Raw genomic sequence first — 27764 nt, forward strand, 5'->3', positions numbered from 1 at the left:
CACAAGAGGCGAATATCATGTGCTTCCTGGGCACCAGCAAAACCTTTAACTCATTCGACTTCAAAAGTTTACTTTACATTTGGGCAGATTACATTTCTCACCAAGTGCAGTGCGCTATTTTCGTCTCGCAAACAATGCGTAATGTCCGGCACTGTAAAGTCACAATGGAGACAGGTAGTATTAGAACGTCCCCCAGGGTTATGTATTAGGTCCTATACTCTTTTCATTGTGTGTCTATGATGTGTGATCGGTCTTGTCCCACTGTAAACACCACAGGTACGCCGATGACCTCCAATTGGAAGTGTAAAACCCATAAACCTGAAGACAGCTATCGAGCATATCAGTACTGACTTGTGTGGACTGTCATAATGGATACAGAACAAAAGATTAAATTTAAGTTCATCCGAAAGCGGTTGGCCAGTCTAAGCTCATTAGTCTGACATACCGGGAATTCCTGCCATCTTTAAATGGGACAAATATCTTCTCTGCCTTAGGAAAGAGTCTGCGAACAATAATAAAAGGAAATCTAAATTGGTCTGAGCACATAACTGCTGTGTACATGAAGAGATCAGCATCTCTCCGTGCTCTACAAAAATATAAAGAACTCTTCCCTCATGACTTAAAAAAGAAACTTGTACAAACACTTATACTTTAAGTCAATGATTACGGCAATGCTGCCCTGCAGGGTCTTCCTCTAGAAAGCTCAGGGCGCCAGGAAATGATTATGTATCTCTGTCTTCGATAGATCTGTAATGTTTAACTCTTTGATCATATGTCGCAATGATATGCACAGCTACCCCGGCTGCGTGCACACCGTCTGCCTTCTCTACTGTCTTAGCAGCGTATACTGTCCCTCATAGCTCTCCTCGACCTCAACGCTCTTCTCTGAACAACATGGCAGAAACACTCGTTCCCATCAGAGCAAAATACTTCCTGGCCCATTCCATCGTTCAGCCACTTACTCGAAGTCTTTCTCAGCAGCAGGGACACGACTCTGAAATGGCGTCTCGCATTATATTAAAGAACTAAATAACGTCTCCGACTCCAGAATACTGTTAATGACGTAGACTAACTACTGAAACAGCAATAATGATTGCGATTGTCCCGGTAGGCACATTACACTTGGACATCCTTCTTTCCAACCAGATCTTCATTGTTTCCCAGTAATCTTAGCTGGCGCACTCTCCTTAACTTACCTTTCCTCAGAATTATATATATGAGAAAACTTTTATTTTGTACATCTACAAACTCTTCTACATCACCACTATTATACTTTCAAATGGTTCAAATGGCTCTGAGCACTATGGGACTTAACTGCTGAGGTCATAAGTCCCCTAGAACTTAGAACTACGTAAACCTAACTAACCTAAGGACATCACACACATCCATGCCCGAGGCAGGATTCGAACCTGCGACCGCAGCGGTAGCGCAGTTCCAGGCTGAAGTGCCTAGAACCACTCGGCCACACCGCCCGGCCTATTATACTTAACTATAGTCATTATTATTACTATTATTATTATTATTATTATTATTATTAATCGTAGCAGCAGTATTAGAAGTACTGCCACCATTACTTTTACTAATTCATAGTCAGTATTATTTACTTTCTGTAGACACGCAGATAATTTTAATACTTTTGCCATATTAATACTGTTAGTTCTTATTTAATTATTATGTAAAGAAGTTACTGTATGTGCGACACCTTGGATCCAAGTGGGAAAAGAACCTAATGGCTCTATTCACATCAGGCTAAATAAATAAATAAATAAAAATGAATCGACAAATATGTCAGCGTGCAGTGACGAAGGGTCTATAATAGCTACAAATAAAATGTATTCAGAAAGTAGGGAAGATTTTCGGTACTGTTACGGCAAGCCGTCGGAACAAAAATCCTAGCGGTGGCATACAAATACTCGTGGGCTACAGCTCACCAAGTCTCTCATCGATAAATTGAGTTCTTAGGTGACGCGATACAATAATGACGTCTCAGATCTTAGTAAAATAAATTTTACGGTTTTCTTAACAACTTTCTCACTCTAATGTTTTATGACATCCAACAGACGCAAATTCATCAGCGACGAAATTTTTCGTTACACAGTCGAGAAAGTGTCGCACGTTTTACGGTATGACCCCTTACCCCTTTAAACCACGGACCTTGCTGTCAGCGGGGTGGCTTGAGTGCCTCAGCGATACAGACAGCCGTACCGTAGGTGCAACCACAATGGAGGGGTAACTGTTGAGAGGCCAGACAGACGTGTGGTTCCTGAAGAGGGACAGCAGCCTTATAAGTAGTTGCTGGGGGCAACAGTCAGGATGACTTACGGACGTGACCTTGTAACATCAACCAAAACGGGCTTGCTGTGCTGGTACTGCGAACTGCTGAAAGCAGTGAAACTACAGCCGTAATTTTCCTCGATGGCACGTAGCTGCACTGTACGGTTAAATTACGATGGCGTCCTCGTGGATAGAATATTCCGGACGCAACATAGTCCTCCATTCGGATCTCCGAGAGGTGACTGTTGTCATCAAGAGAAACAAAACTGGCGTTCTACGGATCGGAGCGTCGGATGAGAGATCCCTTATTCAGGCCTTAGGAAAGTAAATTTGAAAAGGAACACAAGTAGGTTAAAATTACATATAGTGGGAATTACTGAAGTTCGGTGACAGGAGGAATAGTACTTCCGATCAGCTGAATTCAGAATTATAAATCCAAATCCAAGTAGGGGTAATCCAAGAGTAGGTATAATAATGAATTTTAAAAAAATAGGAATGCGAGTAAGCTACGGCGAACGGCGTAGTGAACGCATTACCCTTACCAAGATAGACACGAAGATTACAACTACGACAGTAGTAGAAGTTCAGATGCCAACTAGATTCGCAGATAATGAAGAATTAGAAGAAACGTATGATATAAAAAAAATTATTGGGATACTTAAGGGAGATGAACATTTAATTGTGTCAGGGGAAAAACAGTAAGTGAACATGGACCGGGGGAAAAGAATGAAAGAGGAAGCTGCCTGGTAGAGTTATGTACATAACATAATCTAATTATCGCTAAAATTTGGTTAAGGAACCATGAGAGAAGGTTGTTTACGTGGGAGACACCTAGAGACACCGGAAGGTTTTAGGTTGATTATATGACGGTAAGACAGAGATTAAGGAACCAAATTTTAAATTGTAAGATATTCCCAGGGGTAGTTGTGGACTCCGAACACAATTTATTATTAATGAACTGTAAGTTAAAACTGAAGAAATAGTGAAAAGGTAGAAAATTAAGGAGATGGGACCTGGATAATTTGAAAGAACCAGAGATTGTTGAGAATTTCAGTGAGATCATTAGGCAACGACTGACTAGAACTAGGGAAAGGAATACGGTAGAAGACGAATGGGTAGCTTTAAGAGATGAAATTGTAAAGGCAACAGAGGATCAAATAGGTAAAAAATACAAGGCCTAGTAGACCTCCTTTGATACCACAGGATACACTGAATGTAATTGATGAAAGGAGAAAATGTGGAAATGAGGGAAATGAAGCAGTCGAAAAGGAATACGAACGCTTAAAAAATGAGACTGACAGGAAGAGCAAAATGGCTAAACAGGAGTGACTAGAGGGCAAACGTAAGGATTTATAAGCATATTTCAGAAGGGGGAAAGACAGATACCACCTACAGGGAAATTACAGAGGTCTTTGGGGAAAACTGAAGCACCTCTCTGGATGTCAAGAACTCAGATGGATAATCTGTTCTACGCAAAGAAGTGAAAGAGTATATAGGGGGTCTATACAAAGGAGATTAGGGCAGTACTATAGAAATGGAAGAAGACGTAGAGGAGTATGAGATGGGATATATGATACTGCGAGATGAACTGGACACAGCACTGAAAACCTAAGTCGAAACAAGGCCCCGGGAGTAGACGGCATTCCGTTAGAATTACTAATAGCCTTCGGAGAGCCATCTAGTGTACTAGATGTATGAAACAGACGAAATAGTCTCAGACTTCAAGAAGAGTGTAATAATTCCAATTCCAAAGAAAGAAGCTGCTGATATGTGTGAAAATTACGGAACTATCGGTTTAAGGGGCTCCGGAACGCCCTATACTTGAAATGTTAAAATAACGCTTATAAATTGCATCTTTCCTCACAAAGTATTTGAGGTAGGAAGTTGAACTTTTTACAGATTATTTATTGGAATATGGGCTACAACGTAACACAGGGATTTTACAAAATTTTAGTTCAGTTATTAAAGACGATTTTTTTTTCAACTGTAATGATAATTCACAACATTTTTTTGCAATTTTTTATTTATATATTCAAAAATATACAGTTTTTTGGAAAAAGGCTGTGTTAAATTATGCAGAAGGTACTGTGTAACATTTACTGAAAGTTTGAAAGAAATATGTTTGGAAGATCCTTAGAAAACATGTAATTAGTATGAGAAAATAAAAGTTTTGGGAATCGAGTGACAAAGATTGGATTATCTTTTTAGTGCATTCCAGGTCCATAGGATGGATTATCTTCATCCTCTGCAAACTCCTCCTCCAGCTTCCTCTTGTTCCTCCTCCTGTTTACTCTTGCTTGTATTTCTAGACTCGTTACAGCCCTGTCTGCAGCCCGAAGGCGTTCCTTGTCTAAAGCAAGCATCGCTCGTTGTTGTGTTCGTAGATTTTGCTACCATTTTATTCAGTTGCAGTTACTGCAACACTGTTCCAAAAGGTGGTCATGTATGAACACTTATCACATTTCAGTTGTATTTCACTAGCAAGTCCTACGTGCTTTATTATGGAGAGTTCCAGACCAACTTCACTACAATGAATACATCTTACACAGTTTGAAAAAATTCCTTTGAGAACCGACATATCAAATATTTCATTCACATCCGATTCGCCCATAAAACATTCATAGTTTTCACTCATTGAACCAAGCTTCTTCTGTGAAGTATTTTCTTTCCCATTTTGACTGCTATGGGCAGGTGTACTTGAGAGGTTAGGTTCACTCACTTGGTTATCGTCTTTATTGTTTACAGTAATAACACATACCTTTGGCTTTCCAACATTTCTCCTTTTCTTAAAAGCCTTCAGAGGATTTCTAATAACTTTACTTTTACTCATTATTATACTTCAACAAAACAGAGAGTCAAGAAACAGAATTAATTACGAATATTTTCGAGATAACGACAGAGTAAATAAACATGAAACAATCGACAATCACACCAGCGATATATATTGAACCATCACAGGTTAGCCACAACACATACTTTATCTCACATCACTAAAATGTACCTGATGAACACGGACGTTAATAATAACACCATTTGACAGCAGTTTAACAGCGCCACAGTGGGTCACGCCCATGTAGAACACATTTCAAAAAAAATTTAAAAATAGTTGTAGTCTTCGGAATTGAATAAATTATGTATCTATTAAAAGGTAATAGTCTGCAGATTCAGAAAACGCAAAAAAGCAAATATTGAACTTTTCATGATTTTGAGCCTTTCCGGAGCCCCTTAATAAGTCACAGTTGCAAAATACTATCACAGATTCTTTACACGGAAGTGGAAGTACTGGCGGAAACTGTCCTCAGGGAAGGTCAGTGCAAATTTCGAAGAATTGTGGGAACAAGAGAGGCAATACTGATCCTACGACTTATCATACAAGATAGGTTAAGGAAAGGCAAACCAACGTTATAGCACTTGTGAAACAGAGAAAACTTTTCACAATGTTGACTGCAATACTCGCTTTGGAAGTACTGGGAGCAAAGGCCTACTTACAACTTGTACAGAAACCACGCGGCAGTTACACTGAAGCGCCAAAGAAACTAGGACAGGCATGCGTATTTAAATACAGAGGCATGTAAAGAGGCAGAATACTGCGCTGCTGTTGGCAACGTCAAGTTGGTAACAAGTGTCTGACACAATTGTCAGATCAGTTACTGCCGCTAAAATGGCAGGTTATCAAGATTTAAGTGATTTTGAACGTAGTGTTGTAGTCTGTGCACGAACAATGGGACACAGCATCTCCGAGGTAGCGATGAAGTTATTCCCATACGATCATTTCAGGAGCGTACCGTGAATGTCAGGAATCCGGCAAAACATTAAATCTCCGACATCACTGCCGCCGGAAAAGGATCCTGTAAGAACAGGACCAACGATGACTGGGGAGAATAGTTCAGTGTGACAAAAGTGCAACCTTTCCGCAAATTGCTTCAAATTTCAATGCTGGGTCATCAACGCGTCCGCGTGCGAACCATTCAATGAAACATCATCAATATGGGCTTTCAGAGCCGAAGTACCACTCGTGTACCGTTGGTGACTGCGCGACACAAAGCTTTACGCCTTGCCTCGGCTCGTCAACACCGACATTGGGCTGTTGATGACTGGAAGAACGTTCCCTGGTAGAACGAGTCTCGTTTCAAATTTTATCGAGCGGATGGACGTGTACGGCTATGGAGACAACCTCGTGGATCCATGGACCCTGTAGAGTGGCTCCAGGAACACTCTTCTGACTTTAAACACTTCCATTGGCCACCAAATTCTCCAAACATGAGCATTATTGAGCATATCTTCGATACGTTGCAATGCATGTTCAGAAGAGATGTCCACCCCTTCGCGATCTTACGGATTTATGGACAGCCCTACAGGATTCAGTTCCTCCCAGTTTGACTTCAGACATTAGTAGAGTCCATGCCACGTCGTGCTGCGGCATATCTGCGTGCTCTCAGGGGCCTTACTTGATATTAGGCAGGTGTACCAGTTTCTTTGGTTCTTCAGTGTATGTCAATGGGCATGAATGGGAAGCAGCGATTGAGAGGTGAGAGAGACAGGGTTGTAGCCTATCCCTAATGTTATTCAATACGTACATCGAGCAAACAGTAAAGGAAATCAAAGAAAAATTTAGTGTAACAATTAAAATTCAGGGAGAAGAAATAAAAACTTCGAAGTTTGCCGATGACATTGTACTTCTGTCACAGAAAGGATTTGGAAGAGCAACTGAACGGAATGGACAGCATTCTGAAAGGAGTATCTAAGATGGACATCAACTAAAGCAAAACGAGGATAATGAAATGTAGCTTAATGAAATCAGAGGAAGCTGGGGCAATGAGATTAGGGAAGGAGGCACTTAAAGTAGAAGATAAGTTCTGCTATTTAGGCAGAAATATAACTGATGATAGCCGAAGTAGGAAGGAAACAAAATGTAGGCAGCAAATGTCAAGACAAGCGTTTCTGAAGAAGAGAAATTTATTAACGCCTAATATAGACGTAAGTGTAAAGAAGCCTTTCCCGAAGGTATTTGTCTGGAGTGTAATTGTTTATGAGGTGAAACTTGGACGATAAACAGTTTAGAGAAGAAAAGCTTTTGAAACGTGGTGCTACAGAAGAATGATAAAGATTAGATGGCTAGATCGCATAGAACAAGTGAGGCAAGAAATTTGTGGTACAACTTGACTAAAAGAAGGGATCGGTTGATAGGGCACATTCTAAGATAACAAGGGATCACCAGGCTATTATTGGAGGAAAGTGTGTTTGTGGGGCAGGGGGCATAAAAATCGTAGAGGTAAACCAAGCAGATTCAGAAGGTTGCAGGATGTGTTAGTTACTTAGAGATGAGGAGCCTTAAAAAGGATAGTGTAGCATGAAGAGCTGCATCAAACCAGTCTTCAGACTGAAGACCACAACAAAAACTATGGTATTCTATTTTTTCTCTGGGAATACTTCTATGTTTAAACGATGAAATCTGCAATCCACCATACGGTGCGTGGCGGAGGGTACCTCGTACCACAACTAGCATCTTCTCTCCCTGTTCCACTCCCAAACAGAACGAGGGAAAAATGACTGCCTACATGCCTCTGTACGAGCCCTAATCTCTCTTATCTTATCTTTCTGGTCTTTCCGCGTAATATAAGTTGGCGGCAGCAAAATTATACTGCAGTCAGCCTTAAATGCTGGTTCTCTAAATTCCCTCAGTAACTATTCACGAAAAGAACGCCTCCTTTCCTCTAGAGACTCCCACCCGAGTTCCTGAAGCATTTCCTTAACACTCGCGTGATGATCAAACCTACCAGTAACAAATGTAGCATCCCGCCTCTGAATCGCTTCTACGTCCTTCCTCAATCCAACCTGATAGGGATCCCAAACGCTCGAGCAGTACTCAAGAATATGTCGTAAAAGCGGTTTCCTTTACAGATGAACCACATCTTCCCAAAATTCTACCAATGAACCGAAGACGACTATCCGTCTTCCCCACAACTGCCGTTACATGCTTGTCCCACTTCATATCGCCCTGCATTGTTACGCCCAAATATTTAATCGACGTGATTGTGTCAAGCGCTACACTACTAATGGAGTATTCAAACATTACAGGATTCTTATTCCTATTCATCTGCATTAATTTACATTTATTTATATTTGGAGTTAGCTGCCATTCTTTCCACCAATCACAAATCCTGTCCAAGTTATCTTGTAGCCCCCTACAGTCACTCAACGATGATACCTTCCCGTACACCACAGCATCATCAGCAAACAGCCGCACATTGCTATCGACGCTATCCAAAAGATCATTTATGTAGATAGAAAACAACAGCGGACCTACCACACTTCCCTGGAGCACTCCAGATGACACCCTCACCTCCGATGAACACTTACCATCGAGGACAACGTACTTGGCTCTATTACTTAAGAAGTCTTCGAGCCACTCACATACTTGAGAACCAATCTCATATGCTCGTACCTTAGTTAGGAGTCTGTAGTGGGGCACCGAGTCAAACCCTTTCCGGAAGTTAAGGAATATCTCATCCGTCTGATACCCCTCATCCATGGTTCGCAAGATATCATGTGAAAAAAGGGCGTATCGCAGGAGCGATGCTTTCTAAAGCCGTGCTGATGCATGGACAGCAGCTTCTCTGTCTCAAGGAAATTCATTCGATTCGAACTGAAAATATGTTCGAGAATCCTGCAACAAGCCGATGTTAAGGGTATTGGTCTGTAATTTTGAGGATCCGTCCTTCTACCCTTCTCATATACAGGCATCACCTGCGCTATTTTCCAGTCGCTCGGACTTTACGTTGGGCAAGAGATTCGCAGATTCACAGTGGTTTGCAGATTATAGATGTACGTGTACGCATATTGAAAGGTTTACAACGCTACATTATGGCGGAAGAGCACTGAAACATGTGTGGTTAAATACGAAAAACAAAAAGAAGTTACAGGAAGGAGACGGGCACTGGCCGCTATTCGTGCCGGAATTATCTAGGACTTTTCGTCAGCAGGGCCTGGTGGCGTGTGTTCTGCCCAGCAGGGACAGTGCGGCCCTGTGGCTGCTCCTTATATTTAGTCCTGCCGGCGGCGAGGGGAGAAAATAAACCACGAACCGCCGCTGGGGGGGTTGCGTGGCGGGGTCAGCGCCACTTCAAGGACGAACCCACCCCCGCTAGAGTGCGGGAGGGGACTGACTGCCCGCTCCGCACGGCTACGAAGTTCTCGCCAGGGAGCTCGACATATGGAGGAGATAGAAGCCAGCGCCTGTTACCATGGCCGCAGCAGCAAACGTAGCTGATTACGGTATGACCGAGCGATGACAAGACACACAGAACAGCCAAAAATACTCATACACCTGCCCCATAACGTGTAAGGCCCCGCGAGCGCTCAGAAGTGCCCCAACAAGACGTGGCATAGACTCGACTAATGTCTGAAGTAGTGCTGGAGGGAACTGACATGAATCCTGCACGACTGCCCACAAATCCGTAAGAGTAAGAGGGGTGGAGATCTCTTCTGAACAGCACGTTGCAGTGCGTACCAGATATGATCAATGTTCATGTCTGGGAAGTTTGGTGGTCTGCGGAAGTGTTTAAACTCAGAAGACTGTTCCTGGAGCCACTCTGTAGCAATTCTGGACGTGTAGGGTGTCGCATTGTCCTGCTGGTATTGCGAAAGTCCGTCAGAACGGTCAATTGACATGAATGGATGCAAGTGATCGGACAGGATGCTTACGTACGTGTCAACTGTCAGAGTCGTATATAGACGTGACAGGTGTCCTGTATCACTCCAACTGCAAACGCTCCACGCCATTACAGAGCCCCCATCAGCCCTACTGACATGCAGGGTCCATGAACTGATAAGGTGGTCCCGTACACATACATCCTCTCGATGCAGTTTGAAAAAGAGACTCGTCCGACGAGGTAACAACAGTCCAATGTCGGTGTTGACGGGCCCAAGCGAGACGTATTGTGCAGTATTGTGCACCCATAAAGGGTACACGAGTGGGCCCCGAAAGCCCATACCGATGATGTTCCATTACATGCTTCGCACGCTGACACTTGCTGTGGCCCAGCATTGAAATTTGCAGCAATTTGCGGAAGGATTGCACTGTTGCCACGTTGAACGAAACTCGTCATTCGTCGTTGGTCCCGTTTTTGCAGGATCTTTTTCCGGCCGCAGCGATGTCCGAGATTTGATGTTTTACCGGATTCCTTATATTCCCGATACAGTCGTGAAATGGTCGTATGGGAAAATCCTCACTTCATCGCTACCTCGGAGATGCTGTGAATCATTGCTTGTGCTCCGACTACAACACCATGTTCAAACTCACTTAAATCTTGATAACCTGCCATTGTAGTAGCAGTAACCGACCTAAAAACTGAGCCAGAGGCTTGTTGTTTTATATAGGCTTTGCCCACCGCAGCGCCGTATTCTGCCGGTTTACATGCCTCTGTAATTGAATACGCATGCCTATACCAGTTTTTTTGGCGCTCCAGTGTATGTGTACCACCCATCAGATCGATGTAGTCTGCTAACGGTTTCGCCGGCCGGGGTGGCCGAGCGGTTCTAGGCACTACAGTCTGGAAACGACCGACCGCTACGGTCGCTGGTTCGAATCCTACCTCGGGCATGGATGTGTGTGATGTCCTTAGGCTAGTTAGGTTTAAGTAGTTCTAAGTTCTGGGGGACTGATGACCTCAGAAGTTAAATGCCATTGTACTCAGAGGCATTTGAACCATTTTGCTAACGGTTTCTGAAAAATACGCGTTCACTTTAAGCGCATTGTGAAGAATAAAAAACCAGGAACGAAGCGCTCGGATTAAAAATGTTGTGGTACAGGGACGCAGTCTTTCGCCCCTACTGGAGATACGACTAAATGAACTAAAAGAAAAGCTCAGGACCGCGATTTAAATTTGGAGTGAAAAGATATCAGTGTTTAGAAGTTCTGATTACATTGCTATCCACACTGAAAACGAGGAAGATTTGTAGGACCTGTTCACACACTATGAACTGAGAGCACACCGAAGAAAGTCGGGAGTAATTGAGAGTAGCAGAAATGAGAATAGCGATGAGATTAACGTCAGGACTGGGAAGCACGAAGTAGGCGAAAGGAGAAATTTTGTTGCCTTGTAACCAATGTAACACATGAGAGGCGAAGTAAAGATAATATAAGAAGCGGAGCAGCACAGGCAAAATAGGGCATTCCCGAACATAAGAAGCCCAGTAATACCAAACATAGGGCTTACACAGAGGGAGAAGTTACTGAAATGTATCGTTTGGGCCGTATCATTTTAAGAAAATTAATCATGAGAGAAGAGAGTAGAAGCTTTTGAGAAATGTTGCTTTATATGCCCTACTCCGAATGGTTTCCGACCAGTCTGAAATGACGAATATATAAGATTAAAGCAGCAAAGTTCTTACACATTGGAAGCCGTATGGGACTAAGTTTCTGAAAAATTAAGTTGTTAACAAGTTCGTTATTTGTTAGTATAGCTGGCTGATACTCAGACAGCTGATTATTAGTAACTGTATCTCTCATTTAAGTAACAGAAAGTTAGAATATGAGGACTTCGAATTTTCGGCAAAAAAGTGGTATTCCGGTACGCGTGCTGTAGTCTCACCAGCAGCACGCGCGTACGGGTAGGACCCACCAACTCACCCCCTACAACCGCCCACCGTGCAAGGGCACAATACACCATGCTGTTGCTAAACAGTCATCACAGTACTCAGTATAGTAATTTTTTATCCATTTGTTGCATCCTTGATATATATATATATATATATATATATATATATATATATATATATATATATAGACTTATGCCCTACTCCGAATGGTTTTCGAGATAGAACACATTAAAATTCATTGTTATTTATTTTCTCACTATCAAACATTGTCACTGTTTACAACGTACCACAGTAGTGTATAACAAGTTGAGACGAACTGTTTGATATATATATATATATATATAGACTTATGCCCTACTCCGAATGGTTTTCGAGATAGAACACATTAAAATTCATTGTTATTTATTTTCTCACTATCAAACATTGTCACTGTTTACAACGTACCACAGTAGTGTATAACAAGTTGAGACGAACTGTTTGATACGGGACACTTGTGATCTATGAAGTCGGGAAACTATCTCAAGTTGGCCTACAAAACTACGTGAGCTACAGCGCATGCGCGTCGAGCGAATTTTTCAACTTTCTGGCGCTCTCTTCGCACAAACCAGTAGTTCTAGAGAAAAAAAATGAATAGTATCATTTTTGTAGGAAATTCAGTACAGCTTAATTTTGTACCGGGACACGTTATGGGTGGAGGGTGCGATTTTCGAGATATTCAAGAAAAACGTACAAAAGTGATATTAAATGTACTCCATCTCGGTAATCATTCGGGATACGGCATACGTCCGTTGGAAGTTTTTTTGTTCAGAATCACTAATACTATCACTCCTCAAAGTATGTAGCTTTCCTTCTGACTCACCCTGTATATGTACATAGTTGAGAGCGCCACAAACCAAACGTCTCTATACGAACATGCTACCAGAAGAAAAAAAAGTTGAAAAATGCACGAATTTTATGCTGAAGATAAAAGCAGTCCCTCTCTCCCGCACCCGGCATACACGACTACTAAGATCAATACCTTCCTTACTTGTACAGGGTTATTACAAATGATTGAAGCGATTTCACAGCTCTACAATAACTTTATTATTTGAGATATTTTCACAATGCTTTGCACACACATACAAAAGCTCAAAAAGTTTTTTTAGGCATTCACAAATGTTCGATATGTGCTCCTTTAGTGATTCGGCACACATCAAGCCGATAATCAAGTTCCTCCCACACTCGGCGCAGCATGTCCCCATCAATGAGTTCGAAAGCATCGTTGATGCGAGCTCGCAGTTCTGGCACGTTTCTTGGTAGAGGAGTTTTAAACACTGAATCTTTCACATATCCCTACAGAAAGAAACCGCATGGGGTTAAGTCGGGAGAGCGTGGAGGCCATGACATGAATTGCTGATCATGATCTCCACCACGACCGATCCATCGGTTTTCCAATCTCCTGTTTAAGAAATGCCGAACATCATGATGGAAATGTGCGGGGGAGTACCATCCTGTTGAAAGATGAAGTCGGCGCTGTCGGTCTCCAGGTGTGGCATGAGCCAGTTTTCCAGCATGTCCAGATACACGTGTCCTGTAACGTTTTTTTCGCAGAAGAAAAAAGGGCCGTAAACTTTAAACCGTGAGATTGCACAAAACACGTTAACTTTTGGTGAATTGCGAATTTGCTGCACGAATGCGTGAGGATTCTCTACCGCCCAGATTCGCACATTGTGTCTGTTCACTTCACCATTAAGAAAAAATGTTGCTTCATCACTGAAAACAACTTTCGCACTGAACGCATCTCCTTCCATGAGCTGTTGCAACCGCGCCGAAAATTCAAAGCGTTTGACTTTGTCATCGGGTGTCAGGGCTTGTAGCAATTGTAAACGGTAAGGCTTCTGCTTTAGCCTTTTCCGTAAGATTTTCCAAACCATCGGCTGTGGTACGTTTAGCTCCCTGCTTGCTTCATTCGTCGACTTCCGCGGGCTACGCTTGAAACTTGCCCGCACGCATTCAACCGTTTCTTCGCTCACTGCTGGCCGACCCATTGATTTCCCCTTACAGAAGCATCCAGAAGCTTTAAACCGCGCATACCATCGCCGAATGGAGTTAGAAGTTGATGGATCTTTGTTGAACTTCGTCCTGAACTGTCGTTGCACTGTTATGACTGACTGATGCGAGTGCATTTCAAGCACGACATACGCTTTCTCGGCGCCTGTCGCCATTTTGTCTCACTGCGCTCTCGAGCGCTCTGGCGGCAGAAACCTGAAGTGCGGCTTCAGCCGAACAAAACTTTATGAGTTTTTCTACGTATCTGTAGTGTGTCGTGACCATATGTCAATGAATGGAGCTACAGTGAATTTATGAAATCGCTTCAATCATTTGTAATAGCCCTGTAAAATGAAGCTGGTAGAACCTGATGGATTGCAGGTCCAGGTAACAGATATACGGCCCCGACAAGACCGCAACTCTAGAGCGTAATGGAGGGTGTGGAGTTGCGTAATGGAAGGTGTTTGATAGCCAGATGTGAGAGAGCTGGAGGCCAGCAGTTTACAAGAGCTCCCTTACAGCGGCGACCGGGTGGTGTTTAGGGCGGGCCGCCGCCATCAGACACGGCCCGCTACCGGGCACCGCTCCACGAGCTGGAACCTGTTCCCTCTCCTCTCCTCTCTCCGCCACGCTCCGGTGGTTCCGCCTGCAGCAGCAGTTATAGAGGTAGCGATCCGCGTGCGTGCGGACAAGCCGAGCCGTAAACACCTGCAGTAAGTGCTCGTAGCTGCTCTCTGCCTCCCCCACCTCCCCTCTCTGTCTCGGTCGCTGTCTGTCTCTCTCTCTCTCTCTCCTTCCCCCAGTCAGCCACTGGGCCTGAAAACAAGTACACTGCTAACCATTCATTATACGTAGCAACTTCTGAAAGTATACCACCTGATGAAAAGTACCGGGAAGCCTATTAGTGGACACGCCTTAAACTCCGCTGGGGACACATCCAATGAGTTATCTCAATACCTGCAGAGGAATGGCGGCCCATTCTTCCTCAAGTACCAATATCAGAGAAGGTGAAGAGTGAATTCTAACTCGTACCAAAGCTCTCTCATAGGGTTTATGACCTTTCAGGAATCGAACTGTCCACAAACCATTGTATACAGACGCACCTTATAAAAGAGTGCTCCGGAATGCTGATATGTACAAACATCGCCTCTGAAACGTTCCTTTGCTTTTATTTATTTATTTATTTTGATTCGTCACTCGTCTGACTGGTTTGCTGGCGCCCCACCTGTGCCAACCTCTTCTTCTCGAAGTAGCTCTTGCAGCTTACGTCCTCAATTATCTGCTGGTTGTATTCCAACCTCTGTCTTCCTCTACAGTTTTTACGCTATACAGCTCCGTCTAGTACTGTGGTGTGTGTACTGTAAGACCTTCGGTACACACACCATCAGATTATTTGACTTGTCGCTCTAACGAAGTAGGCGAGTGTCAGCAATATGTATCGTGGTCTTATCGTGGCGTGTTTATCTTCTGCCGTTAGGTCAGACGACAGAAACGCCACTTGCACGCTTAGAGTAGCAGATTGACGGTGACCAACTTTAAACAGAACTTGATTAATTTTCACACACATTTATTAAAATAATAATAATCACAAACCTTACTTAACTTGATTCTGGATGCTATTTACAATTGACAATCTGTTCCTTTGGTCTTGGAGAGCTATGAGCGCGAAGGAGAGGTAACACTGGAATGAGACATGGGCCACCTCGTAGGTGCCAAAACTGAAACACTAATCCACCGAATGGCGTCATTATGGGTCGCCGCGAAAGTCGAAAGTGCGCCAGAGCCTCAGTATGGTGAAACTTATGGTGATTCTAGTGTACGACTGTGATGGTGTTATCCTATCGCATTACGTTCCTCCACGGCAGATTGTCAATGCACAGTATTACTGTTCGTTTTTGGAGCATCACCCGGGACCAGATTTGCGAAAAAAAGCGGCGACACTTTCTGCGCAACCCACCCATCATTTTGCACGACAATGCGTGGACGCATACCCCTCAAGCCGTGGCTGCTCTGTTCGCTCGATGGAACGGGGAACACTGTACCATCCACCGTACTCTCCGGACTTGTGGCTCTGATTTGAGTCCGAAGATGAAGGAACCACATCATGGCATTCGCTTCAGAACTATTCCAGAGATTCGACAGGCAGTAGACTGCTCCATTCGCACCATCAAAAGAACAGGCTCTGCTAACAGTATACTACGCCTTCAACATCGCTGGCAACGGGTTCTACACAACGCTGGTGACTACTTTGAAGGACCGTAACAGGTGCAAACATGTCTTTTGTAGCGGTTGTGAATAAATAGTTGCCACTATTTAAGTTCCACCCCTCGTAGTTACCTTCTTTGTATCTATGTTTTTCTTGCCAACTTCTGTGATGGACCTTTTTAGAGATGTCCATTCCTCTTCAACTGTACTGTCTACTGAACTATCCCCTATTGCAGTATATATATATATATATATATATATATATATATATATATATATATATATATAGCGTTAGAGAACTGCACTACACCCCCCCCCTCCCCCCGACACTTATCTGGTTTTGGCATTTGTTCACCCCAGCTAATTGACTAACAGATCAACAGAGAGTGCCAAACTGCCGCAATATCGGATAACGCAAAGAAAGTCATAAGGCCCTGTGACTCCTGATTGAACAGCGGTGGCAGTGTTGACATTAATTGATTCAGAATTGATACCTTTTAATTAACAAGGGGTGCACATTGATGTTATATTCAGATATTGAACACCAGATGCAAATGTTGAACATAAAATTAATTAAGAAAGTGACTTGGGATTTCAACTACTTGATTGAAAACAGATGCAATCGATTAGCACAAATTTATTGTAACTCACGACGTTCAATCATCACATTACATGACTCTCCTAACAGGCAGTGAGAATATATTACGTTTACGTGGAATAAAGCGCGATAAATCAAAATTAATTCTTATCGACTGACCCAGACCTAATGCGAAGTGCGAGAAGAATTCTAACTCAAGCAATATCATCGAATTCAGCGTGGCAGAGTGGCATCGTTGTGCAGACGTCAGTCGGCCTCGTTGTGCTGCAAGGCTGCGCTCGTCTATTCACTCCTAGCTATCTTGCGCAGTACATAGCTGAACCAAAACTTTCTATCTCCAAGTTCAATTGTTCCGTTTCCTAAGTCCTAAAGTGCAGAGATGCTCACTCTCTCTCAGGCAAGCTGAGTAAAGAACGCCACGTCCGCACTCTAGGCAAGCTGGGAATGGAAGACTTCTGCCAGTCCGCTCTTCACCTCGGTTACCCCTCCAGCAAAATCACTTAGCCAATTGCAGCAGCGCAAGTCGCGTTAATTATGCGTTGCTTCCCAGTGCTGACCAATGCCTGCTCTGGGAAGTAAACAAATTCCCACAAAACTTCCCTTCCTCTCAACTTCTGCTATTTAGATCCTCCCAGGCCACCCATCAAGGTTAGCATCTGCATAAAACACCAATTTTTCCGAAACTCTGACTCACAGGAGAGTACTTCAAATTCCTTGGTCCTACGATCCCATCGGAGGCCGGCGTATTTCATTCTGTTGCTCTTCACCTGATTTACTTCAGACTCTGCGGACCGTGAATAATCATAAACACGCATATTTTGGCCTCGGTTTACCGCTCCACTATAGCTTTGCGCGGCTTCCTCGCATGTTTCACTGAAAACCGGACGACGGACATTTATCAGCAGGTGTACAAGTTCTCTGTCTGCTTGCCAGTACACCAGCATGGGGACAACCACCGCCTCACTGTCACTCATCTTAAGGCAGCTAGAGGCCGCACCCCGTTACCGCTGTCTCAGAGTTTGAGCCGCCCTAAGCTGCCTATTGTCGCTTCCCTTCGCCACTCCCAAGCCGCGCGCCACCGCCTAGCTGCGGTCAACTCTGAATACTTCCCTGTGATAAACTAGCCTCCAGTAAATCGATGTGTTTCCACAAAGTTTTCATGTCGCATGAATTACTTTAAAACCGTGTGAGACCTGAGTTTCTCCTGGTGCATACAACTTTCAAATAACTTCCGGGAATTCAGCCAGGTAACACCTTCAGCGACCGCCTATATTTCGGCGGGAGAACACCCCGCCATTTTCAAGGCAAACTGCAACGGACAGGCGGCGTACATGCAAATTTAATATCTCGGTTCTCGGACAGAAGCAGGAAAGATAACACACACACACACACAGAACACTAGTGCCACCAAAGATGACCAAAGTCAGAGCTATCGATAGCGAGACTATGAATTCGCAGGTAGGAAACACGTCCAATAAGATCGGTCGTATTTTACGGAAATACGATGTGAAATGTGTTTTCCGACCTCCATCTAAAATTAGAGCACTTTTGAGTTCCGTTAAGGATGATCTTGGACTGCGTAAGGCGGGTGTATATCGTATTCGTTGTAGCTGCGGCATGGCATATATTGGTCACTCTATCAGGACCGTGGAGGACAGATGTACTGAGCATAAACGGCACACACGATTACAGCAGCCAAATAGATCTGCTATTGCCGAACATTGCTTGGATACTGGTCACCCCATGTTATATAATAACACCGAGATATTGGCATGCATGTCCAGCTATTGGGACAGTGTCATTAGGGAGGCAGTTGAGATTAAATTAGCGAGCAACCTCGTCAACAGGGATGGAGGTTTCTGTTTGAACTCTGTTTGGAATCCGGCTCTCTCCCTTGTCAAAAAACAGAGGAACAGAGTCAATGCTGCCTCACCTGCGAATTCATAGTCTCACTATCGATAGCTCTGACTTTGGTCATCTTTGGTGGCACTAGTGTTCAGTGTGTGTGTGTTATCTTTCCTGCTTGGGTCGGAGAACCGAGGTATTAAATTTGCATGTACGCCGTCTGTCCGTTGCAGTTTGCCTTGAAAATGGCGGGGTGTTCTCCCGCCGAAATATCGGCGGTCGCTGAAAGTGTTACCTGGCTGAATTCCCGGAAGTTATTTGATACTTTAAAACCATCACCCAACATTAATTATTCCAATACGTCCGTACTATTCCCTCCACAAGATGCATTGTTCCTTGTCAGTCATTTTTGTTCAGCCCTACTGTTCGCTCAACGTGAGTTTGGTGATCATTAATGACTTCACGTAAGGGGCATAGTTCTTGCCATCCTAAAATATTAAGCAGTATCCGATGACTTATGTCACCTCAGTGTACATAAAAGTAACAGTTAACTGAATATTGAGCTGAGAAATTATTCTGTATTGTTGAAGTGATAATTTACAGTGATCAGCGACAATAATAAATATCTAAGTGACATGAATTGTTTCCCAGTTCATTCTTTCAGATTGTTTGACTTTTGATAAAGTGATCTAATTTTTTGTGTGTGTGCTGTAGTGTCTGCTCGACCCGCTCCAGAAATAAGTATAGGCTTGCTGGGACCCACTGCAGTGCCGGCGCTAGGGTCTCAAATGGTTTTCTCGCCCAGCACTACACGGATGATATTTAATGTCGCGTTCCAGCCGTCGTGAATCGCTGTCTGGAATTTGACGAAGGCGGCACAGACATGCGTGGTGCTGGTCTGGGAGGAAGCTCATTGACACTGACCGCAGACGACTGCGTCCAGCCAATCGCCGAAATGAATCACAGAAATCTCAGAGTGACTATCGTGGTTATTACTCATATGTGCATCTCAGTTGACCTCTTTCCATCGTCCGAGATAGTCTACAGTATCGGAAACTGAACCCATGTCAGGTTCCGCATCTACATCAATACTGTGGCGGAGAGTGCATCCTTCTGGTACCACTGACTGATCCCTCCTTCCCTCTTCCATTCTTGAACAGCGCGTGGGAAGAATGACTATTGGTAAAGCTTTGTATTAGCTCTAATTTCTCGAATTTTATAGCTACTGCCATTTCGCGGGACGTATGTGCCCGACTCATTCCGGAATTTCAGTATCAGATCCCTTTCTCATGCACAAGGAGTGTCTTGTAGTGTCTGTCACAGAAAGATGTTGAGCATTTCCGTAATGTTCCCACACCGGCTAAACGGTCCCGTGGATAAATGCCTCGCTCTTCGGTCGATTTCTGTATCTCGTCTGTCACCCCTCCCCGATCAGGGTCCAAGTTTGACAAGCAATACTGAAGAATAGCTCTTACAAGCACCTTGTAAGCGCCTTCTTTCATGGATGAGTTTCATTTCCTTAACATTCTTCCTATGAACGTAAGTCTTACATCTGGCTTTCCTAATATTTGGCTTTCCGAAATGTGGTTCGTATAACAACAAAATAAAAATTATTGCAGTTAAATGGCGGCAGCATCATTGATAAAAAAGAACCGTTCACTTAAAGTGGCTCTGGACAGCTACTCCTAGGTATTTTACGGCATTTACTGCCTCCAGCAGTTTTTCATCAATAGTATAGCTGTGCAGTAGAGGATTTCTCCTCCTATGTATGTGTCCTACATTACGTTTATTTCCGTTCAGGGTCAGCTGCCAGATCCTGCACCATTCATCAACGGTCTGCAGGTCGTGTTGCAAGTCGCTACAGTCTACTGGCGTTGCTGCTTTCTTAACAGACAACCACATCATGTGCGAACAGTGTTATGGAGTTTCCGACATCACCCACCAGGCGGTTTAAAGAAAATGGTTCAAATGTCTCTGAACACTACGGGGCTTAACCTCTGAAGTCATCAGTCGGCTAGACTTAGAACTACTTAAACCTAACTAACCTAAGGACATCACGCACATCCATGCCTGAGGCAAGATTCGAACCTGCGACTGTAGCAGCAGCGCGGTTCCGGACTGAAGCGTCTAGAACTACTCGGCCACAGCGGCCGGCCCAGACTGTTTACACATACAAGCTATGACGGCACTGTCGCACTCCCTGAGGTGTTCCTGAAATTACCTTTACACCAGTCGACATTGTTCCGCTAGGATCGGCGTCTTGACTTCTGCCACCAAGGAAATGCTGAAACCAGTCGCAAACCTGGCCCGATACTCGGTAAACTCTACTTCCTTCACTAAATGGCAGATACGTTCCTGAGGTCTACGAATACGGCTTGAACCTGAGATCCTCTGTCTACAGCGCTGTGAATCTCAGAGGTGAACAGTGTGAGCTGAATTTACCAAAAGCTCTGTCTGCGGAATCCATCTCGATTTTTGTGGGGGAGATATTCGTTCTCCAGTTCTACAACACATTAACGAAGCGATGAAACCATATCACTGTGTGCGTCCGTCGTACGATTGTTCTCGAAAAAGCTAACTGCCGTCTGCCCAGAACGGCGCGAAATGTATAGCATCAGTGTGGACTCGCTTGAGAGTTTCACATCTACATCTACATCTACGTTTATACTCCGCAAGCCACCCAACGGTGGGTGGTGGAGGGCACTTTAGGCGCCACTGTCATTACCTCCCTTTCCTGTTCCAGTCGCGTATGGTTCGCGGGAAGAACGACTGCCGGGAAGCCTCCGTGCGCGCTCGAATCTTTCTAATTTTACATTCGTGATCTTCTCGGGAGGTATAAGTAGTGGGAAGCAGTATATTCGATACCTCATCCAGGAACGCACCCTCTCGAAACCCGGACAGCAAGCTACACCGCGATGCAGAGCGCCTGTTTTGCAGAGTCTGCCACTTGAGTTTGCTAAACACCTCCGTAACGCTATCACGCTTACCAAATAACCCTGTGACGAAACGCGCCGCTCTTCTTTGGGTCTTCTCTGTCTCCTCCGTCAACCCGACCTGGTACGGATCCCACACTGATGAGCAATACTCAAGTATAGGCCGAACGAGTATTTTGTAAGCCATCTCCTTTGTTGATGGACTACATTTTGTAAGGACTCTCCCAATGAATCTCAACCTGGTACCCGCCTTACCAACAATTAATTTTATATGATCATTCCACTTCAGATCTTTTCCTTGTGGGAAGGAAAGATTTCTTAAGCCACATCATTTCTGCGGTGGGACATGGGTTCATAATTTGACGCCTGCAATAAGGAGAGCGTATATGGAATGGAGACACACTTCCTCTCCTCCACGGAAGAAATGCTAAGTTGCGCCATCAGCAGAGAATGCCATGGGAGTATGGGTCAGGAGCTCCTTCTTACAGCCTCCCCCCCCCCTTCCCTACTTGCGGTTGCCTAGACACACGAGGAAAAAGAGAAACTAACGAAATTTTACCTAATATGCATATACAGCATAGTAGGACGAATAAATTTCTAAATGTTTGGTGATACCTGGCTGTACCGGGCGTCGAAACCTCACCGAAAAAACAATTAGTCACCCACAGAGAAATAATTACAACCATCATTTGATATTGTGTAAACCCGCCCCCGGACTTGATGACCGGCTGGTTTCGGTTAGGAAGTGAGTCCCCAAGGTTGTCAGGTATGCCAGTCACAGAGGATTCGAACCCGCAATTCCACCAAATTGCGGGAATGCAGATGTCGGCAATTTACCCGATGGTCCGACTTGTGCCACATATATTTTATTGGAGTTCAAGTCAGGTGACTTTGCAGGTCAGTCGAGATGTGGGAGAATATGTAGAAAACCAGTCACTATTTTTGCAGCCCGACGGACTATGCTATTGTCGTCTTTATTGTGTCTGTGTGATGTGCTCTTACTAGGTCACCGACTCCAAATGGTCATTGCACGCATTTTCCGTCAGAGCGTTCTGTCACTGAGAGGGTTGGGTCGACCATCATTTCACTGCTTTCAGGATTTACTGGCGGGTTTGGAAACGTTCTTGGTTCAAATGGCTCTGAGCACTATGGGACTTAACATCTATGGTCATCAGTCCCCTAGAACTTAGAACTACTTAAACATAATTAACCTAAGGACATCACACACATCCATGCCCGAGGCAGGATTCGAACGTGCGACCGTAGCGGTCGCGCGGTTCCAGTCTGTAGCGCCTAGAACCGCTCGGCTACCTCGGCCGGCCTGGAAACGTTCTGATTCGCGTCTTCGGTCTCAGTCAGGATCTTTTTTCGCCCGTAATACTCTGATGTCGTGCTTTGTGGCCACGTGTGTTACGCCACTGCCTGTAGACACGATGGACAGTCCACCGCGAAACACCGACAAATCCAGCATACTCACACACAGTGTATGGCCGAGCCCACGGCCAAACACTATTGGCTCTTTTCCTATCTGTCACGTCCTTACATATACCCGTGTTTACGCAAAATGTCCCCTGAAATATAGATCTATCGCTGGTCGCTCCTGGTTTATACTCGCGTAGACGCAGTGCACTCACGGTTGAAAACGTGACTCTATCACTACGCCTTCTGTAAAGGCTTGAAAATTCGTCTGTACGGGCGCACGGAAGTGTGCGATTTTTTATGAGGTGCAAATAAAAGCCGAACACCAGCCACAACGGGACATTCGACTTTCTTTGTAGCTCTTCTCCAATCTTCCTTGTGCATCAACTTTGGTTGGAATATTGACAACAGTCTTCAACTCGTCCTCACTCCCGCTCCCATATCAGCCTCTGGTATCCACCGCAGACTACACGCTCTGGTGCAAACGCAGACCTGCCCTCAAGGAGTACTTTGAGGATCTAAAATCTGTTTAGCTGAGTGTGACGGCGACTCTGATCAGAATTCTAAGTGAAGCTTCTCCCGAAGTATTCCTGACCGTGTACAATCATTGGATAACATTTTGAGAACTAATACGAGAACAGGTTCCTCAGGCATCATTTTTTATTTGATTCTGAGGTAGTCTCAGAATTTATGGAACACATTTGTGAGACAGGAAGAGTAGATGTTTACCACATGGTTACTTGCATCAACATGAATCACGCTCTGCGCTCCTCGCATAGTTCTCCACCCAGAGGCCGTGTTTAGCCATGTATGGAACCGAGAGGCTCGCTTAGCGCAATAGCTTCCTCCGACAGGGCAACTTGTCACGAGCGGCAAATGGAATCTGCGGTCAAGGTTTATCTTAAGCTATAGCCTCTCCGATCGAGACAACGTAGCCGTGTCACTGACTTTCCGCACAAGTTAACAGCACTGTCAACGTTAATGAGGGTAAAACTTTAAAAAAACAGTTTAAGAAAGGGACTTGTAGGAGTAATTGTGAGAGAGTTTGAAAGGGGTTTATTGTTTCTCCTTACGTCGTGTCTTACACACTTTTGTCACTAACATAAATCGTTCCCAGAATGATTTTTCGTTCTGCAGCGGAGTTTTCGCTGCTTAGAAAGTTCCTGGTAGAATAAAGCAGTGTGTCGAACCTGGTGCCTTGTTTTCGGGTGCAGTGTTATTACCAACTGATCTATAAGGCACAAACTGCGCCCAGCCCTTAGGCTGTACTTCAGTATCTCTCTCATACCTTCTGAGATTCACAGAAGTTTTGCGGTGACCATCAGGTCATGCTTGGAACATAAACCTATCTTCTCCAGTGTTCTCACCACTCCTTTGTCGATAACCTGTCGCTGACGTCTTCTCTCTCAAATGATTCAAATGGCTCTGAGCACTATGGGACTTAACTTCTGAGGTCATAAGTCCCCTAGAACTTAGAACTACTTAAACCTAAGCAACCTAAGGACATCACACGCATCCATGTCCGAGGCAGGATTCGAACCTGCGAACGTAGCAGTCGCGCAGCTCCAGACTGTAGCGCCTAGAACCGCTCGGCGACACCAGCCGGCTTCTTCTCTCTCTTGAGTACCTTCCACCACTCATTTTACCCTCTTCTCCCTTGGCTTATTGCTTGGTCTCCTGCCCATAATGTCGCGCATCTTTCTAGCCATCCTCCATTGTCTTCAGATACCATGTTAATCTTCTGTCTTATCTTGTAGGGGTTTCTCACGCGTTGTCTCCGTACTCCTTTTATTTATCTTTTCTACATTTGTTAACTCCATTCGACTACTCAAGAACTTCACCTTACTTGCTGACACGTTACTGTTTGCATTTTTCTTTATAACCCATGTATCTGGATTGCGGCCCTTAATTAACGTCGCTGGGCGTTCTACATGAAGCTCGCGATGACATTAAAGGTTTATCCCATCTTTTTCCAACACAGTAAGCAGTCTTGATAAGGCGTGGTTGAACTGACGCGAATCCACAGCGAGCGCTGAACACAGCCACAACTGCCGGTTGATGGACCCCTACACCAACACCCACGTCCATCACTGGCCGCTGATCCTTCTCTCCTACCATTCGTTTTAGCCCTCAGCAGTCTGTGAGTTTGCAGCCCACACTCGCTGTATTTCGATGGTTTCTAGTGCTCGAAAAAAAAAAATTCCTGGGAGTCGGATTGTCCGCAGCCCGTGGTCGTGCGGTAGCGTTCTCGCTTCCCACGCCCGGGTTCCCGGGTTCGATTCCCGGCGGGGTCAGAGATTTTCTCTGCCTCGTGATGACTGGGTGTTGTGTGGTGTCCTTCGGTTGGTTAGGTTTAAGTAGTTCTAGGTTCTGGGGGACTGATGACCATAGATGTTAAGTCCCATAGTGCTCAGAGCCATGTGAACCATTTTTTTTTTTTTTTTTTTTTTTGAGTCGGATCATTATTACCTTACCGGAGATGGTCAAAAGAGGAGAAAATTAAGAACTAAGGCACACATGAACACGAGAAGGCTAAGAATAGTGACTGTGTGCCTAGGACCACCCCTGAGGCCTCATTCGAACTTTTAATACAGCTTGACCGTGTTGCATTTAGCATGAAACTAAGATGCATGTCGTTTACATTCAATATTTCTGGTAAACAACATCTACATCTACATTTACACTCTGCAAGCCACCCAACGGTGTGTGGCAGAGGGCACTTTACGTGCCATTGTCATTACCTCCCTTTCCTGTTCCAGTCGCGTATGGTTCGCGGTAATAACGACTGCCGGAAAGCCTCCGTGCGCGCTCGAATCTCTCTAATTTAACATTCGTGATCTCCTCGGGAGGTATAAGTAGGGGGAAGCAATATATTCCATACCTCATCCAGAAACGCACCCTCTCAAAACCTGGCGAGCAAGCTACACCGCGATGCAGAGCGCCTCTCTTGCAGAGTCTGCCACTTGAGTTTGCTAAACATCTCCGTAACGCTGTCACGGTTACCAAATAACCCTGTGACGAAACGCACCGCTCGTCTTTGGATCTTCTCTATCTCCTCTGTCAACCCGACCTGGTACGGATCCCACACTGATGAGCAATACTCAAGTATAGGTCGAACGAGTGTTTTGTAAGCCACCTCTTTTGTTGATGGACTACGTTCTCTAAGGACTCTCCCAATGAATCTCAACCTGGCACCCGCCTTACCAACAATTAATTTTATATGATCATTCCACTTCAAATCGTTCCGTACGCATACTCCCAGATATTTGACAGAAGTAACTGCTACCAGTGTTTGTTCCGCTATCATATAATCATACAATAAAGGATCCTTCTTTCTATGTATTCGCAATACATTACATTTGTCTATGTTAAGGGTCAGTTGCCACTCCCTGCACCAAGTGCTTATCCGCTGCAGATCTTCCTGCATTTCGCTGCAATTTTCTAATGCTGCAACTTCTCTGTATACTACAGCATCATCCGTGAAAAGCCGCATGGAACTTCCGACACCATCTACTAGGTCATTTATATATATTGTGAAAAGCAATGGTCCCATAACACTCCCCTGTGGCACGCCAGAGGTTACTTTAACGTCTATAGACGTCTCTCCATTGAGAACATCATGCTGTGTTCTGTTTGCTAAGAACTCTTCAATCCAGCCACATAGCTGGTCTGATATTCCGTAGGCTCTTACTTTGTTTATCAGGCGACAGTGCGGTACTGTATGGAACGCCTTCCGGTTGACAAGGAAAATAGCATCTACCTGGGAGCCTGTACCTACTATTTTAGATAGCGTAAGTCAGCGTTTATTAGGCAACAATCTGAAGCTAACAATACTTTATTGCGGGGAAGACAAACCATTCCGCACGCGTGCACTGCTCTCCCTCTGTTTTGCCATCTGGCTGCACAATTCCCCTGCTATTTCGCCGTGCTGCCTGATAAGAAGGGGAAACGGGGGAAACAGTGACTACGGCATATAAACTAGTACACCTGCCTAATATCGTGTAGGGCCCCGTTAGCACGCACGTAGCATGGCATGGTCTCGACTAATGTCTGAAGTAGTCTGGAGGGAACTCACACTATGAATCCTGCAGGGGGTATCCATGAATCAGTAAGAGTACGAGGAGGGGGTGGAGATCTCTTCTGAACAGCACGTTGCAAGGTATCCCAGAAATGCTCAATAATGTTCATGTCTGGGAAGTCTGATAACCAGCGGAAGTGTTTAAACTCAGAGCAGTGTTCCTGGAGCCACTCTGTGTAATTATGGACGTGTGGGGTGTCGCATTGTCCTGCTGAAATTTCCCAAATCCGTCGGAATGCACAATGGACATGAATCGATGAGGGTGATCAGTCAGGTTGCTTACGTACGTGTCACCTGTCAGAGTAGTATCAGGGTCCCATTTCACTCCAAGTGCGCACGCCTCTCACTATGACAGAGCAATGAAATGCAAGGCCCACGGATTCATGAGGTTGTCTCCATACCTGTCCACGTCCGTCGGTTCGACACAATTTGAAACGACTCTCGTCCGACCAGGCAACATGTTTTCAGTCATCAACGGTCCAATGTCGAGGCGTAAAGCTTTGTGTCGTGCAGTCATCAAGGGCACATGAGTGGCCTTCGGCTCCGAAAGACCATATCGGTGATGTTTCGTTGAATGGCTCGCACGCCGACACTTTTTGATGGCCCAGCACTGAAAGCTGCAGCAATTTGCGGAAGGGTTGCACTTCTGTCACGTTTAATGATTCTCTTCAGTCGTCATTGGTCCCGTTCTTACTAGATTTTCTTCCGGCCGCAGCGATGTTGGAGATTTGATGTTTTACTGGGTTCCTGTAATCCATGGTACACTTGTGAAATGGTCGTACGG

This window comes from Schistocerca piceifrons, chromosome 9 (assembly GCF_021461385.2).
Source record: "Schistocerca piceifrons isolate TAMUIC-IGC-003096 chromosome 9, iqSchPice1.1, whole genome shotgun sequence".
Taxonomy (NCBI): Eukaryota; Metazoa; Arthropoda; class Insecta; order Orthoptera; family Acrididae; genus Schistocerca; species Schistocerca piceifrons.